Below are 14,603 nucleotides of genomic sequence, written 5' to 3' on the forward strand. Positions count from 1 at the left end.
GATATTCCAGTGGACCGGCTTCTCTCTTTATGAAATGGGCATTTTGGCTCTGGTCACCAGGGGCCTCAGACCCACATGAGAGTGAGCAAGTCTCTTGCTCTCTCTCCTGCTGTTTCTCTATCCATCCCTGTTCTAAAACTGCCCAGAGAGGGCTCTCATCACTATTATTTCTGCTTGGTGGTTTGGGGGGCCGTCAGGGGGGCTGATGAGAAGGAAGGGGCTGCATTCCTGAGGCTGGAGTCATGTGAGAATTCATAACCCATCTTGTTTCATGGATTGAATTTCCGCGACCATTCGATCACAGACTTGCTGTGTGAGGTTTGATGAGTTGTTTCCCTCTCTGGGTTTCAGTTTTTCAGATGACTTTCAGACAAATAAACTGGTGGTATGGAAACCCAGAAAGTAGTGGAGGGAAAGGTGGCATGGACAAGAGGCCACAGGACTGGGAAGGACCAGAGTGTGGCACGAGGCACCAGGGCATGACCTCTCGGACCACCTTGGATGAGTCCCTGACACCTGCAGCTGCCCAGCCAATGCCTTGCGGACGTCTTTGAGCTTCCCAGAGGCTGCCATGGATCCAGCCCACCCCAGAGAGGCCCAGAGAGCTGATTTGGGGGCTGTGGGCTTGTCTGCCACACTCCAGAGAGGAGCCACCTGGGACAAGATGGCTGTCACAGTCAGGGGACAAACACACCCCTACCTGTGGTACTTTCCTGCCTGGGAGAGCCCCTGAAGCAGAGGGAGGAAGGACATCGTCACAGGTCCCCCTTTGCCCATGAGGAGAATGCAGTGTGCCAGTAAGTCCTCATGATTCCTCTATTTCAGCCAGGTAGGAGGACAGAGGTCCAAAGATGGGATATTGCCCAGATCCCCACAGTGAATTAGAGGGACCCCCTTGAGGGAGCAGAGCGAGAACCCCAAGTCCAAGGGATCAAGCACGCGTGAGAGCCTTTGTCAGAGCCCAGCCTCCTCTCCTCCCTGCATGTACGAGTCACGAGCCTCCACTCCTTTCCCACCGCCTTAAACTAAATAAATCCAGTCCATCTTGGCCACATCCGCAGTCAGCAGCTTCCCTCCCTCGGGGTCCCAAGGCTCCCACGACACAGGCAGCCAGGGAGGGGGGCCTGCACGGCTGCCAGTGGGGGAGGCCAGCACACCGGGAGCACGTGCACACACAAAGCACAGACTCCTGCCTACGCACTCGTTCACACGCTCCGCAGAAGCATGCGCGTGCACCGCGGGCCATGTGTGTGCCTGGCCCTCATGCAGACACTCAACATATGGACACCCACACAAAACACGCATGCGTGCGGTTTTCATTGTGCCCAGCACACAAATACACAGCACAGGCGGCCGCCTGGGTGATCTCCCAGTGCCCACATGAGATGCACACGTGTGTGTGTGGCACATCACATGTGTACCCAGGACAAACAACCCGTGCATATACAACACGCACACAGACTGTGTGCACACAGGACCCCAAACTCCCCTGAACACACATTCAGATGCGCGCAGAGAGAGGCCACAAAGCCAGCGTGCTGTGCGTTCGTGGCGCCGGCTGCAATTCTAAGCACTTGCTTTTCGGCCAACACCATGAGATAGATACAAGGATCATTCTCGTTTTAGATGGGGAAACTGAGGCAGGCAGCACTTAAGGTACGTGCCTGGGAACGGAGAGCAGAGACTGGGCCGAGGTGGAGAGCTCTGCCACCCACTCTGTCTCCTGGGTTGGAGCTGGGGAGAGGGTGGTGAGACTGATAGGAACAGATGGGCTGAGGGTTACCTAGCTGAGAACGACAGGACCTGCTGATCAGATGTTGAGGGGCTGAAGAGAGAGGTCTCACGAATGAGCCCCACCCCTATTTCTGGCTTGGTGTGTGTATGCAGGGGGCCATGCCATGTTCTGAGATGACAGTGAGCTGGATAGGGAGGGTTAAGAGCTGCCACTGAGCTCGTTGAGGATACGGAGGGGCTGTGGGCACCTGAGGGGACAGAGGGACACTCACTTTGGCGGCAGAGAACAGGCTAGGCAGACACAGCATTGAGATGGGGATAGGAGGGGGCCCTGCTTTGAGGAGGAGGGGCTTGCTTGGGCCAGGGATACTCTGAATAAATAAGATGCCAGAGGGAGGAGGAGGCCTGGCCATGGGGTCGCGGGGTCAGCCTTGGAATGTCAGAGCTCCAGGGCCCTCGGGCATCATCCACCTGATCCCACTCCCCTCCTCAGCCCCACTGTACAAATGGGGAAACTGAGCCTGTGAGAAGGACAGGGACAGGTCCCAGTGTTCTGCCTGGGCTCAGGTGACCAGTGGGGAGCTGAAGGTCACCTGGTGGGGCAGTCCTCATGTCCAGTCCTCCCTCGGATGGTGGTCCAAGGTCTCGGGGTTCAGATGAGAGCTGCTGCTCGCCCCTCTCCCCCACGGGATCCCCCCCATTCTGCTATACATAGACCTTTATATCCAAGTCACTTCTCCAGCCCTGTCCAAGCCAAGCAGGAGATGGAGACGGAATGTCAGAGGAGTGACTGTTAAGTGGCTGGCACACATGGGACCGACTCTGGTCTCCTGACCAGCAGGCTAGCCCTCTCTCCTCCACACCAGGGGCACTTCACAGTCTCTGGGACCAGCAGGCTAGCCCTCTCTCCTCCACACCAGGGGCACTTCACAGTCTCTGGGACCAGCAGGCTAGCCCTCTCTCCTCCACACCAGGGGCACTTCACAGTCTCTGGGACCAGCAGGCTAGCCCTCTCTCCTCCACACCAGGGGCACTTCACAGTCTCTGGGACCAGCAGGCCAGCCCTCTCTCCTCCACACCAGGGGCACTTCCCAGTCTCTGGGACCAGCAGGCTAGCCCTCTCTCCTCCACACCAGGGGCACTTCACAGTCTCTGGGGCCAGCAGGCTAGCCCTCTCTCCTCCACACCGGGGGCACTTCACAGTCTCTGGGACCAGCTGTAGGGGATGGATCTCTGGCTGGGAGTAAGGGGACGTGGGTTCTCATCTCTGCTCTGCCACCTACCTGGAGTGCAGTCCGGCCCTCTCTGAGCCTCAGTTTCCCCATCCGTACACAGGATGGGCAGGACTGTCCTGGGAGCACTCCCAGGGCTAACATGTTATGGCTCTCGGGCCCCTGCTCTGGAAGGCAGCTGTGCTGAGCTGGAATGCTGGGGTGGGGGTGGGGTGCTGGGGAGGGGCCCTAGCGTGGATATCATGACTCAGCTCAGAGAAGGCAGCCAGCTCCAGGCCGGGGAATGTGTGGGGGCAAGAGGCATCTGGAGCCAGGGACTGAGTTCTCCCGCCAGCACCTAGGAGAGTAGGAGAGTGACGGCGGCCTAGGCTGGACATGGCAGAGAGTGTGGCCCGTGTGGCTCTGCCCCAAGCGGGCTGAGACGTAGGTGTGATCTTGCAGCATGGGAGCCAGACGAGAGAGTAGGGTCCACTGGGTGAGGAGACAGCTTCAGGTGGGAGGCGGAAACCTGGGAAGGGGCTGAGATTGTGGGGCTCCCACTTGCCCCTCTCAGTCCTGTGCTCCACTTCTACCTGTGGGGAAAGCTCAGCAACCCACCCCCACACAATAAAGCTCCCCACAAACCTCAGGATCCCACTGAGGCCAGAGAGGGAGAGCAACTTGGCCCAAATCACACAGCGATGCAACTTGATCACCAGGCCTGACTCTGCCATGCTGCTTCTAGACCCAGAGGACCGCCACATTTCCCCAGCACCTGCGAGGCCCCCCAAACAAAGGAGCAGAAATTGGCTAAGTGGGGGCATGGCACGGGCTCTAGCTGTTCTGGGAGTCCAAGTGGGTAGAGGAACAGTGCCAGTTTCACGGGCCATCATTCTGATCCTCCTACCCCGGTCCCTTCCAGCACCAGCATGGTGGCCTCTGGCGGCCCCACGGCACCCCTCCTCCCGTCTCCCCTCCTCCCGTCTCCTCACCTCCGTCTCCTCACCTCTGTCTCCTCACCTCCCGTCTCCTCACCTCCGTCTCCTCACCTCCAGTCTGTCCCCTCCACCTACTCTCACACCTCAACCTTCCTGAAATACCAGTCTGGCCCTGTCCTTCCCCGTGGCCCCCTGTGGCTCTCCTTCACCCTTAGCCATCAGCCCTGGGGACAGTAGTCCTCCCTTATTTGCAGTTCTGCTTTCTGCAGTTAGTTACCCCCAGCCCAAAAATATTAAATGAAAAATTCCAGAAATTACGTAATTCACGTTTTCAATTACACACCGTTCGGGGTAGCGTGATGAAATCTTGCGCTGTCCCCTCCATCCCACCCGGATTGTGAATCATCCCCTTGTCCAGTGTAACCACACTGTGTATATGCTCCCTGCCCATGAGTCACTTAGTAGCTGTCTCAGTTATCATCAGATCAGTTTTCAAAGCGAGAGAGACAACAGTCCCGTCACTTATATTCCAGTATATTATGGTCGTTGTTCTGTTTTACTATTAGTTATTGGTGTCACTCTCTTACCGTGTTCAATTGATAAATTAGTTTTCATAGGTACCTGTGTCTGGGGGAAAGCATAGCATATATAGAGTTCAATACTACCTGGGGTCACCACCCATGATAAGGGGGACAGCAGTAGAGGCCAGCTTCTGAGCCAGCCTTTGAGAACCTTCACGCCCTGGGCCTGCAGACAGCTCGTCACGGCCCCAGGAAGGAGGCTGCTGCCCTCCCCGCTCCCCAGGGCCCATGTGAGGCCCCCACACTCATCACTCACTCTGTGCTCCTCTCCCCAGGAGGCCTCCCCAGGGACATAATGGAAAGAAATGACCTATTTTCTGGAAGTTCAAAATAAAACAAAACATCTGTCTGGATCGGAGCCAGGCTGATAAAGAACGGACTGATCCCCCCAGCCTGAGCCCCCCTCCTGCCTCACACCCCCTCAGCTGCCAGAGTGTGAGCGCTGGAGGGTAGGGGAGCTGCGTAGGCCCCACTGCTTGGAACAGTTCGTGGGAAAGCACTCAGCGTGTGCCTCACGGCCACTGGTGACCCAGAGGAGGGGGCCTGGGTCCCCACACAGGCTGGGAACCAGCCTGAGAAAGAGGTCAGTGAGGAAGGGAGACCAGCTGCACGCCTGGTCCACCGCCTCAGAGCAAGCACTTCCAGCCTCCCTGCTCATCCTCACAGCCTCCCTCCAAGCCAGATGTCCTGGCTCTGCCCAGGCCCAGTGGATCTCTGGATCAGAGTCCTCTGGATCCCATCTGGGCCCCCAAATGGCCCTTCAAAAAAGAACAAGGGCTTAGCAGGCCTTGGCAATAACCACAAGAAGAATAATAGCTCCCTGATTGCGTTCCTATCAACCACCACCTAGGCTAAGCCCTTGCTGTGAATGATCTCCACTCACACACAGCGTCGTTTCTCCGTTTTACAGATGAGGAACACACGAGGTTTAAGCCATTGGCCCAAAGTGGCAGAGCTGGCCAGTGATGAGGCCAGTGCTCAGTCCTGGGCAGACTGACCCCAGAGCACACAGGTTCAGTGCCGGGTGACAGCCTCTCTAAGGCAAAGATGACAAGCCCATGCCTGGCACACAATATGAGCTTGAAACACAAGTTGGCAACCTGTTCTTCCACCCTCTGTCTCTTGCCGTCTCCTTTCAGCTGGGTGAAGCTTAAGCTGGCAGACAAGGCAGGAGACATTCATGCCATCTTTCATGGAGCCCTACAACCTTAGGGCTGAGAGCAGCCGTAAATACTTCCTATTCGCATGCCCCCCACCCTTTCTGCAAACAAAATGGTTGTCTATCCTACACACTTGCACACCTCCTAATGATGGGGATCTCACCACCTAACCTGAGGCTATTCCATTCTTGGCCAGCTCAGGAGCCTCAGATGTTAAGCTACTCGAAAATTTTCATTACATTGAGCATAGTCTGTCTCATTATAACCTCTACTCACTGGTCCTGCTTCTTTCCACCAACTGCCCCACCCCTGCCATCCCAGGACAATTTTCTTCACATTCTTTGTCCTAATGCCCCACACTCTGAAAACAGAAGCCCCTATTATATTAATTTGAAATTTGGCATTCTGCTAAATGAGATGACCTGAGGGTTTTGTTTTATCTTCACAACAATTCTGTGAGGAGGGTACAATCATTATTCCCATTTCACAGAGGAGAAAACCGATTTTCAGAGAGGTTTCGTAACTTGCCCAAGGTCACACAGCCAATAAGCAATGGAGCTGGGATGCAAAGTCAGGCCTGTCTGACTCTGAACTTGTATTCTTTACTGCCATGCTAGACTGCCTGTCTCCTGTCCAGAATCAGGTCTGTTCAAGAGAAACAGTCCCAGATGGGGTCACCCTAATCCAGGTTCTCAGGGATGGAAGAATCCTCAGAGGTCAGAGTGAGCAAGGGGCCTACCCCAGCTCACCCAGAAATTTGGAAGTCAAGTCAAGCTAGGAATAGAACTCAGAACCTTCCTGTGACTTCACTGCCGAGCCTGAGGGTCAGAACATAGGCTGAGGAGAGGAGCTCCTCCTGAGGACAGCCTGGGTCTGGCAGGGGCAATGTCCAGGCTGGGGCTCTGGCTGCTTTGAGGCCTATCCCAGGGCCTCTGAGATGGAGCGTCCAGGCAGTTGAGCTAGGTGTGCGGCCAGCTCTGCTATGGGCTCTCTGCGCTCAGGGTCCAGGCCGGCCCCTGCTGGGGCCTCGGCACCCCCTACCACTGTTCACAGTGGGCCTGGGCCTCTCTCTGCGGCTACAGAGTTCTAGGCCTCTGCCATCCCTGGCTGCCCTGCCTCACACCCCACCCCCCAGAGCCTCATCTCCGGTAGTGCCATGGCAACAGAGAGCGCCAGGCCCTGGCAGCCAAAGGAGCCCCTGAGAGGGGTCCCAGGCTGAGGCTGGGGAGGGGGTGGGGGCGCGGCAGGCGCAGACAAGCAAACCTTCTGTTCCCCCAGCTGCTGCCAGCCCCGGATCAGCCCTGGGCCGGGGTGGGGGCCGCAAATAGAATGGGTTCTCAGAGCCAAGTGGGCAGGGGCAGGCAGGCCTCAGGCCATTGGTACTGACCCACCAGCACGCGGCCTTCCCCTACCAGCCCAGAGCCCGCAAACACGGCCGGGGTAGTTAGCTATTAATTGGTGCCAATTACAGAGCATTGAGATTCCCCTCAGAGCCCTCCTGGACAGCAGAGCCGGGAAGGGAGGCCGCTCCCACGTTTCATGTCCCTCTTGCTGTCCCTGCCTCTGCCCCTGCACCCAGTTCTTCCGTCATTCACCCAGGTCTCCCGTTCACTGCTTCTTGGCCTCTCTGCACCTCAGTTCTCCCCATGAGTGGGGGCTTGTGGAGTCCTCGAATGAGTTAATCCAAGTAAAATGCTTAGAGCAGGGCCTGGCACACTGCCCTCTGCAGTCAGTGGTCACGTTATTATTCTTGACTCACTCATGGGAGAGTAAGTCACTCTCTCACTCACTCACTCACTTGGCACTGAGCGCACCGCCGAGACCCCGCTGGCCAGGCCTGTCAGCAGAGGGATGCATGTGATAAATGAGAGGGCAGGAAAGCCCCTCTGCTAAAGGGCTTCTCAGGAAGGGGTGCTGCTGTTGATATTGGTGTTGTCAGCAGGCTCAGCCAGCATGGGGACTGGGTGTCTCCTCCTGGGTAATCGGGGATTTAGAGGCCCACCCAGAACCCAAGTCTAATGACCCCCAGCCCACTGTCTGTCAGCAAGCTCTTTCCCGTACCTGTGTCTTAGTCCCTTAATTTGATGTCCCACAAATGAGGAAACCTACCTAACAATTTGGGGGGATGTCTCCAAGTTCCTAAAAAGGGATTAGGCTTACAGTAGGTGCTCAATAATTGCTTACCCAGCATGAGAGATCAAATGGTTATGTAGGGTCAGCTCTTCTGATCCTAAGGCCTGGGGCTGAGGACCTTCATAACTAAGAACTCACTAGGCTGGGGAACTGGGATGGGCAGGAGAAGGTGACCCTGCTCCTCCAGGGAGGTGATGGGACAGGCTAGCGAGGGGGCAGACAGACCATTGGAACCCTGATGCCAGCATGCTGTGCCGGATGCCACTTGGGAAAGTGCATGGGATCCCAGCCAGGTCAGGGCAACAATCCCAGCTTGAATCCACCCAATCCGCGGCCAGGTGCCAGTCCTGCTCCCTCACAACTGTGACCTCTGAGCTTAAGTTCTCTGAGTCCCGATTTCCTGGAAAATGGCATAAGAGACTTCCTCTTCCTTTGCTGTGAGTTAAAGATGATGGTGAATGCACCTGACACACAGCAGGTGCTCAGTCGATGATAACTGTTATGTGTACCATTGTCCCAGTGGAGGTGGGGGTGGCCTTGAGCTAGGCCTTCCGGTTTAGACTCCTTGGTGGATGATGCCAGGGAAGGGTATTATTGCACAGGGGCTCTGTGTGAGCAGGTAGGGAAGTGGGAGATCTCAGGCATCTGGGAGAAATGGCAGAGAGAGATCTGTTGGGTTAGAAATCGGGGCTCTTCAGCAAAGAGGTAGGCGATGGGCGGGGAAGGAGGGCAGAGGTCACTTTGGGAGTGATTTAGAGTGCTGGGTCAGGATTTGGGCTTTGTCCTGGAGGCACAAAAAAGCCACTTTTCAGGGCACCGATAGTGTAGATGGGGGCTAGCTGCTGGATGGGCAACTCCAAGCACTATGGGGTGGGAGGCCTCCGCTACAGAGAGGGACGGGAGCAGGTTGGCATTTTGTGGGAGGGCATGGATTACAATGCGGACAGTGGAGGCAGGGAGATGAAGCCATCCCAGACCCAACCTGAACTCCCTGGCAGGATCAGCTATATATGTATTATATATATATATATATATATATATATATATATATATATATATATATATAATATATATATATATATATTATATATATATAAAATTTGTGGAGCCAAGTGCAAAATGAAAACATGGGGGCCCTTGTTAAAAAATGATTAAGGATGTCAAGTGCAGGGCCCTTGTAAGCATAGAGGCCTCTGTGACCGCACAGGTTGAATGATCATGAAGTCACCTCCGTTCCCTGGACTACAGGGGAAGCCATCTGTTCACCAGTCTTTCCATCCATCCACCAATCTGTTTATCCATCTCTCTGTACCTGTCAGGGGCTCTCAGGGGTTAAAGGCGGAGCTGGATGGAGCCTCCAGGGTCACTGTGCTGCTCCCTAACCAACCCCCACCCCACCCCCCATACACCATTTTATATAAAAGGAAATTATAGCCAGAATGGAGAAGCAATGTGACAAAAAGCTCTGTGGTTCACAAAATTACCCAGGGGGGTTCCCACCACTTGTTGGGATGGCGTGGCTCTTCTTCAACCCGAACTGTGCCCTGTAGCCTCACCCCAGGGAGAGCTGGAGCCTGAGCCCTGGGCGGACCACAAGGTGGGTGGTGGAGGTATAGCACACTCCGTGGCCTAGGAGGAAGGCCAGGCCTGCAGGCTGGCCCTGGGCTCAGTGCTATCGCTGGCAGTCTGTGTAACCCGAGGTTCATACCCCCCCCTCCCCGTTCTGGGCCTCAGTTTCCCACCTTATCATCTCTGACCTTCAGGAGTTGTCTGATCCCCTGGCCCTGCTGCCCCCACGTCCCAAGGGACAACCCTTCCCATTACAGGAAGGAGAAGCTGGTACTTCTGGCAGATGAAAGGTTTTGGGCACCTGAGACATCAAATAGTCCTGATCTGAATGAAGTGAGGTGAGGAAAGGGTATTAATGCAGCTAAAGTCATACACTTTGATTTTCAACTACCTGCGCTAGACTGGGGGCGGGTGCCCAGAAAGCATCTGGAAGGTGGGGGTGGTGTTGGGGTCTGGCCTGAGGGCTCAGGAAGCCCTTTTGCCTGAGGGCTCTAGGCCTGAAGTCTCAGGAGGGACTTGAGCTGGACTGCTACCCTGGAATCAATAGCGTGTGAGTTTCACGCCCCTTTCCCCCAGAGGCGGGTCTCTGCCTCCATGCCCTCCCCTCTGGACCTCACCGTTTGTCCATCTACCATGGGCCAATGCCTTGCTTCCTCTTGAAATCGGAGTGTATGAGGTTCAAAAAGAATTAGCATTGGAAGAGACCTACAGGGCCAGAGCAGCCACTCACAGACCCTGACAGGCACACCTCCTCACCCGCCTCCCTCAGCATCCCAGGAAAACGGGCACAGGGACTCTGCATGAACACATCCTTGGTGCTCCCTAAGAAGCTGAATGCATTAACAGGCTGCTCTTAATTGTCAGAAAGTTCTTCCTAGTTATTGCAGGTAACAGTTTTCCATTAGTGGTCATCGATCCTGATTGCTTTCTCTGACATGTGGGCAAAGGGTAAGAAAATAACCCTTTCACTGTGAGGTTAAATATGCACGATCCCTGAGTACACAACAGGGCTTGTGCGGCTTCCAATACGGGCTGGCATGGCCTGGAATCCTGGAATTTAGTTTTAGGGCTGGAAAGAGCTCAGGGATCGTCTCATTCAATCTCCTTGTTTTACTGATAGGGAAACTGAGGCCCAGCGAGAGACTGACTCACCCACAGGCACCTAGCATGGGTTCCAGGGTCTGATGACCACCTCTGGAACACTGAGGGGCCCCCACCACCGAGGCACATTCTCCGAATTTACACTGGATCCCAAGGGGTAGCCCAGGCCCCACCCAGCCTCTCATCAGGCGCTGGAGTCAGAAACACCCAGGCGCAAGTGCTGGCCCCACAAATTCCTAGCTGTTGGACTTTGGGCAACTGACCTAACCTCTCTGGACATTTTCTCATCTGTAAAACACAGAGAGCTTATGTCTACTCATAGAAGTTGATGTGATGATTAAATTAGTTCAGCAAATATTTAAGTACTTACTGAATGCCAGGCCTGTTCTAAGCGCTGAGGAATACAGCAATGAGCGTGGCGGTAATGGATGTAAAGCACAATGGAAGTGCTCCAAAAGGGCTGGCCCCTGTTATATCATCCTGTGCATACCGCTTTCTGGCTGAGGCGCTACAAGCTTCGACCCTGGGGAGGCTCCTGGGGTGGGAGTGGGGGGTGGGAGCCTGCAAAAAACAGTGGAGAAAGATCTCCCCCCTTCCAAGGGTCCACTGACTTCAGGGTTCGACTCATGTGCAAAATATGGGGTAGGCAGGGGATGTATGTGTTTCAGGGAGGTCTGGGTACCCGTTCCTTCCTTGCTCCCTCTTCACCATACTCAGTAGCCTGTCCTGAGCAAAACGCCCAGTCTGCTCGTTCAGCCCAAAGGCAGCTGATCTCAGAGCCAGGCTGTGCCTGGGGGGTGGAAGTTCTGAGCTTTCAGAATACCATGGTGTCTAGGTCCCTTCCACAGGCAGATTGCAGACCAAATTCACAGCCAAGTTGTTCTGTGCAGGAGGTGGGAGAGCAGTGGCTCTTTCTTAGCCAATGACGTTAGGTTCCACCCATGAAGTACAGGGACCATGCTAAGTGTCTTATCCACACAGTTAGCTCATGGAGCCCACATACTGTCCTGCTGCTGACAGAGCTGGGGACTGATACCAGAGAGGCAGAGCACCGGCCCAGGGTCACACAGTCAGCCAGAAGCCGAACTGAGGCTAATGCATGGTCAACTGATGCCCAAACCTGGCATTGGTCACCCGGGGTGCTCCCTGCCCTCCAGACACAGACGCAGCTCAGAAAGAAGACATGGGCACTTGAGCCTGGCCAGACAATGGATCTGAGTTGAGCCAGGGCAAGTGCCAGGTCTCCTGACTCTGAATCCATGGTGCTTTCTGCTGCCCCACATCTGTGGGCAATTACAAGTCTCGGCTCTTCTTCCCACAGGGGAGGGAGGCCTGCCCGAGCACCGCTGAGGGGAGAGTGTTGACCAGATGGCCCTCACTCAGGATGAGGCTGGGGCCACACAGACCTGGGAGCAGGTCAAGCCTGACACTGAACTTTCTGCTGCTGGAGGCACTGGAGCCAGGGGAGGTTCTGTGGGAGGATGGAGACTCCCCTTCTCTGACCAGGGACCCCATGAGTAGCAAGGGGAACAAGTTTTCATATTCAGGCAGACCGGGGGACTCTACTATGTGACCCTGGGGAAGTCACTCTGAGCCTTGGTTCCCTTGTCTGCAAAGCAGTGCACATAATCCTGGTTCCAAAGACCTGCTGTGGGGATTGCAAGGTATGTGAGGTCCCAGGCTCTGTGCCTGGTATGGGATCAGCACTTAATGACAGTGACCAACATGGTCCTCCTGTCCCCAAGTGCTGTGGACTCAGGGCCGTCCAGCTCAGAGGCAGAGGAGGACTGCATGATTCAGAAGATCTCACTAGAGGCCTCTGTGCACTTTGGGATCACAGATGCAGACAGGACACTCCTCCCTGTTTGACACAGAAAAACACGGTCTGGAGGAACTGCACAAGGTTCCGGAAGGGTGCCCCAGGGGAGACAGGAGGCCTGGGTTCTGGTCTCACACCTGAGAACAGGTCTTCAGCCAGTGTCCCCTCCCTTCCCAGCACATTTTCTCAGCCCCATTGCCAGCAGGGGGACATGGGGACACAACACAAGATGGTGAGGCCGGGGCAGGGGGGCTTTGGAAGGATCTCGGATGTGCAGGCAGAACACAAACAGAGAGAAAAGTCCACGCAACAAGGTGCCAGTGAGAAGGGCATGGCAAGCACTTGAGAGACTGGAAGAACCAGAGGAGGCTGCCTGGAGGAGGTAGAGTGGGAAGGATCTTCGAAGGGAAAGTGCAGGGTGTGTCCACAGACAAGATCATGCACGTTCCTTCTGGGAACCCCGGGATCTGACTGGAAAGAAAAGGAACACAAGGACCCAGTTTGGAGTGATGGGGCAGGGAGTTTACTACCTACAGACACTTCACCACTTACTAGTGTACCGTGTGGTACAGTGTTGTGGCTGCTGAGCCTCAGTTTCCCTACACGAAAGGCATGAGTAAAATCTGTCCCTGCCTCCGGAGTTGCTGTTTAGCGGTACAGGAGATGACACTTGGAAAGCACCCCACACAGTCCTGGCATGCAGTGAGCGTCAATCAGAGGCGGCATGGTTGGGAGTCTGGGCTCTCTATGGGCCCTTTCTACACGGGAGAGTCACGCAGGAATCGTGATCCGATTCATGTTTTTAGGATCCCGTAGAGAGGGGTGGAAGGAGGGGGACGGCCAGGGGGCCTGAGCAGCTGCCTGGGACCAGGGGAAAGGTCCCAGCGGCCGACCCTATCTCTTCACAGAGGGGCCCCAGGGCTGGGTCCCAGACCCCCAGCCCCAGCTGCGTGGATACGGCCTGCCAAGCCCCAGCCCCTCGCATTCGAACTTTCCCAGCCACTGGGGGTTTGGAAGGACATCTTAGGAATCTGGAAAATTTGCAAATCCATTTCAATCCCCAGAGGTTGCCTGGCCGCTGACTGGCCTAAAGCCAAAACAGATTTTTAAGGACAAGGCTTGGACTGAGGGATAGAGCTACGGCTCTGAGTCCCCTGTCCCCTGTCCCCTGCTCGGTCCCTGTTCCGTGTGCCCTGCTTGCCATCTCCGAATTTCCTTCTCACTCCCTCCCCGCTCCCCTCCCCCCCAACAGGCAGTGCTGTGCTTTAGAGAGCCCCACTTGGCATGGCACCAGGACAGCTCTGGGGGTCATTTGAGGTGGGCAAGGGGCGGCAGGGTTGAGGAGGCCTGGGCCACCCTCCCCAGAAGCAGCCCAAGCAGGAGAGAGGACAAAATTGGTTCCTCCAGCCCTGATATTGCCCACAGCCTCCCGTTTCTCCCCATCTGGTTTTGTTAAAAATATTTTCCATTTTTGACCTGCTTGAGAAGGCACAGGTTACGGTACAGGGACAGGACAAGGAATTGGGGTTCCCCTCTCACGAGCACTTACCTTGCTGCCGATGACTTCTGGTGTGGGCAAGGTTCCAGGCTCTGGGCTGTCACCCCCTCCAGGAAGTCCTCCTCACTGCCCTCTCCCGTTATCAGAAAGTCTTTGCTGGCTAGAAATGGGGCAGCAGCTGGGTAGGAGGGCAGAAAGGACTGTTGTAGGCTCCCGGAGCCTCAAGAGAAGGGTGGGAGTGGGGGTCTGCAGGGGTGAGGAGTGGCCTCAGACCCAAAGCATCCTTAGGGAGGAGCAGGGTAGCCAGGAGGGGCCGCCCTGGGTCAGGCTGTCTGTGTCGCTCCACACAGGCTGCTGCCTGGCGGCGCTGGTCAGAGGGGCCCGGCTCTTTCCTTGTCCTCCTCCTCTCCCGTTCCAAGTTGCTCACAGAGTGATCCTGGGTCCCAGACGGGGCGGGCAAGGACTGCGGGCTGCTGGCAGCCCCCTGAACGGAGCTCACACCACTGTGGGCTTCCCTGCCCCCCCACTTTGGGGGAAAGGCTGCAGGGCGGCCTCTGATTGGCCCAGCTGGAGAAGGGGGGCGGTGGAGCCGGGAGGGTGGACGCGTGCGTCTGTTTTCAATTTTAGTTTTTTCCCTCCTCTCTTTCTTTTCCCCCAAGTTTCTTGTTTTTCTTCCTCTTTTCCCTCTGCTTGCTCCCTCCCGTCGCCTGCTCTCGCAGGATGTGAGGGGATGTTTAGAAATTCCACAGCCCACGCCAGCCGCTGAGTCACTTTTATTAAAGTGTGCCCCAGCCCCATTTGCCTGATGCTGTTTCGAGTGGCAGCCTCCCCTAGCCTGGCATCTAGGGGCGGGTCCCTT

The 14,603-nt window shown here is 55.8% G+C and overlaps 1 protein-coding gene across 1 annotated transcript in view; it reads right to left on the reverse strand.

Annotated features, from left to right (window-relative positions):
- PDGFRB (platelet derived growth factor receptor beta) overlaps nt 1–14,255 on the reverse strand; it is a 37,569-nt gene extending 23,314 nt beyond the window's left edge. The window contains exon 1 of the mRNA XM_066388472.1: nt 13,796–14,255. The gene's annotated coding sequence lies outside the window, so the exon portion shown is untranslated. The remainder of the gene's footprint in view (nt 1–13,795) is intronic.
- Between the last annotated feature and the right edge of the window lie 348 nt (nt 14,256–14,603).

The sequence above is a fragment of the Saccopteryx leptura genome, chromosome 6, assembly GCF_036850995.1.
Source record: "Saccopteryx leptura isolate mSacLep1 chromosome 6, mSacLep1_pri_phased_curated, whole genome shotgun sequence".
Lineage (NCBI taxonomy): Eukaryota > Metazoa > Chordata > Mammalia > Chiroptera > Emballonuridae > Saccopteryx > Saccopteryx leptura.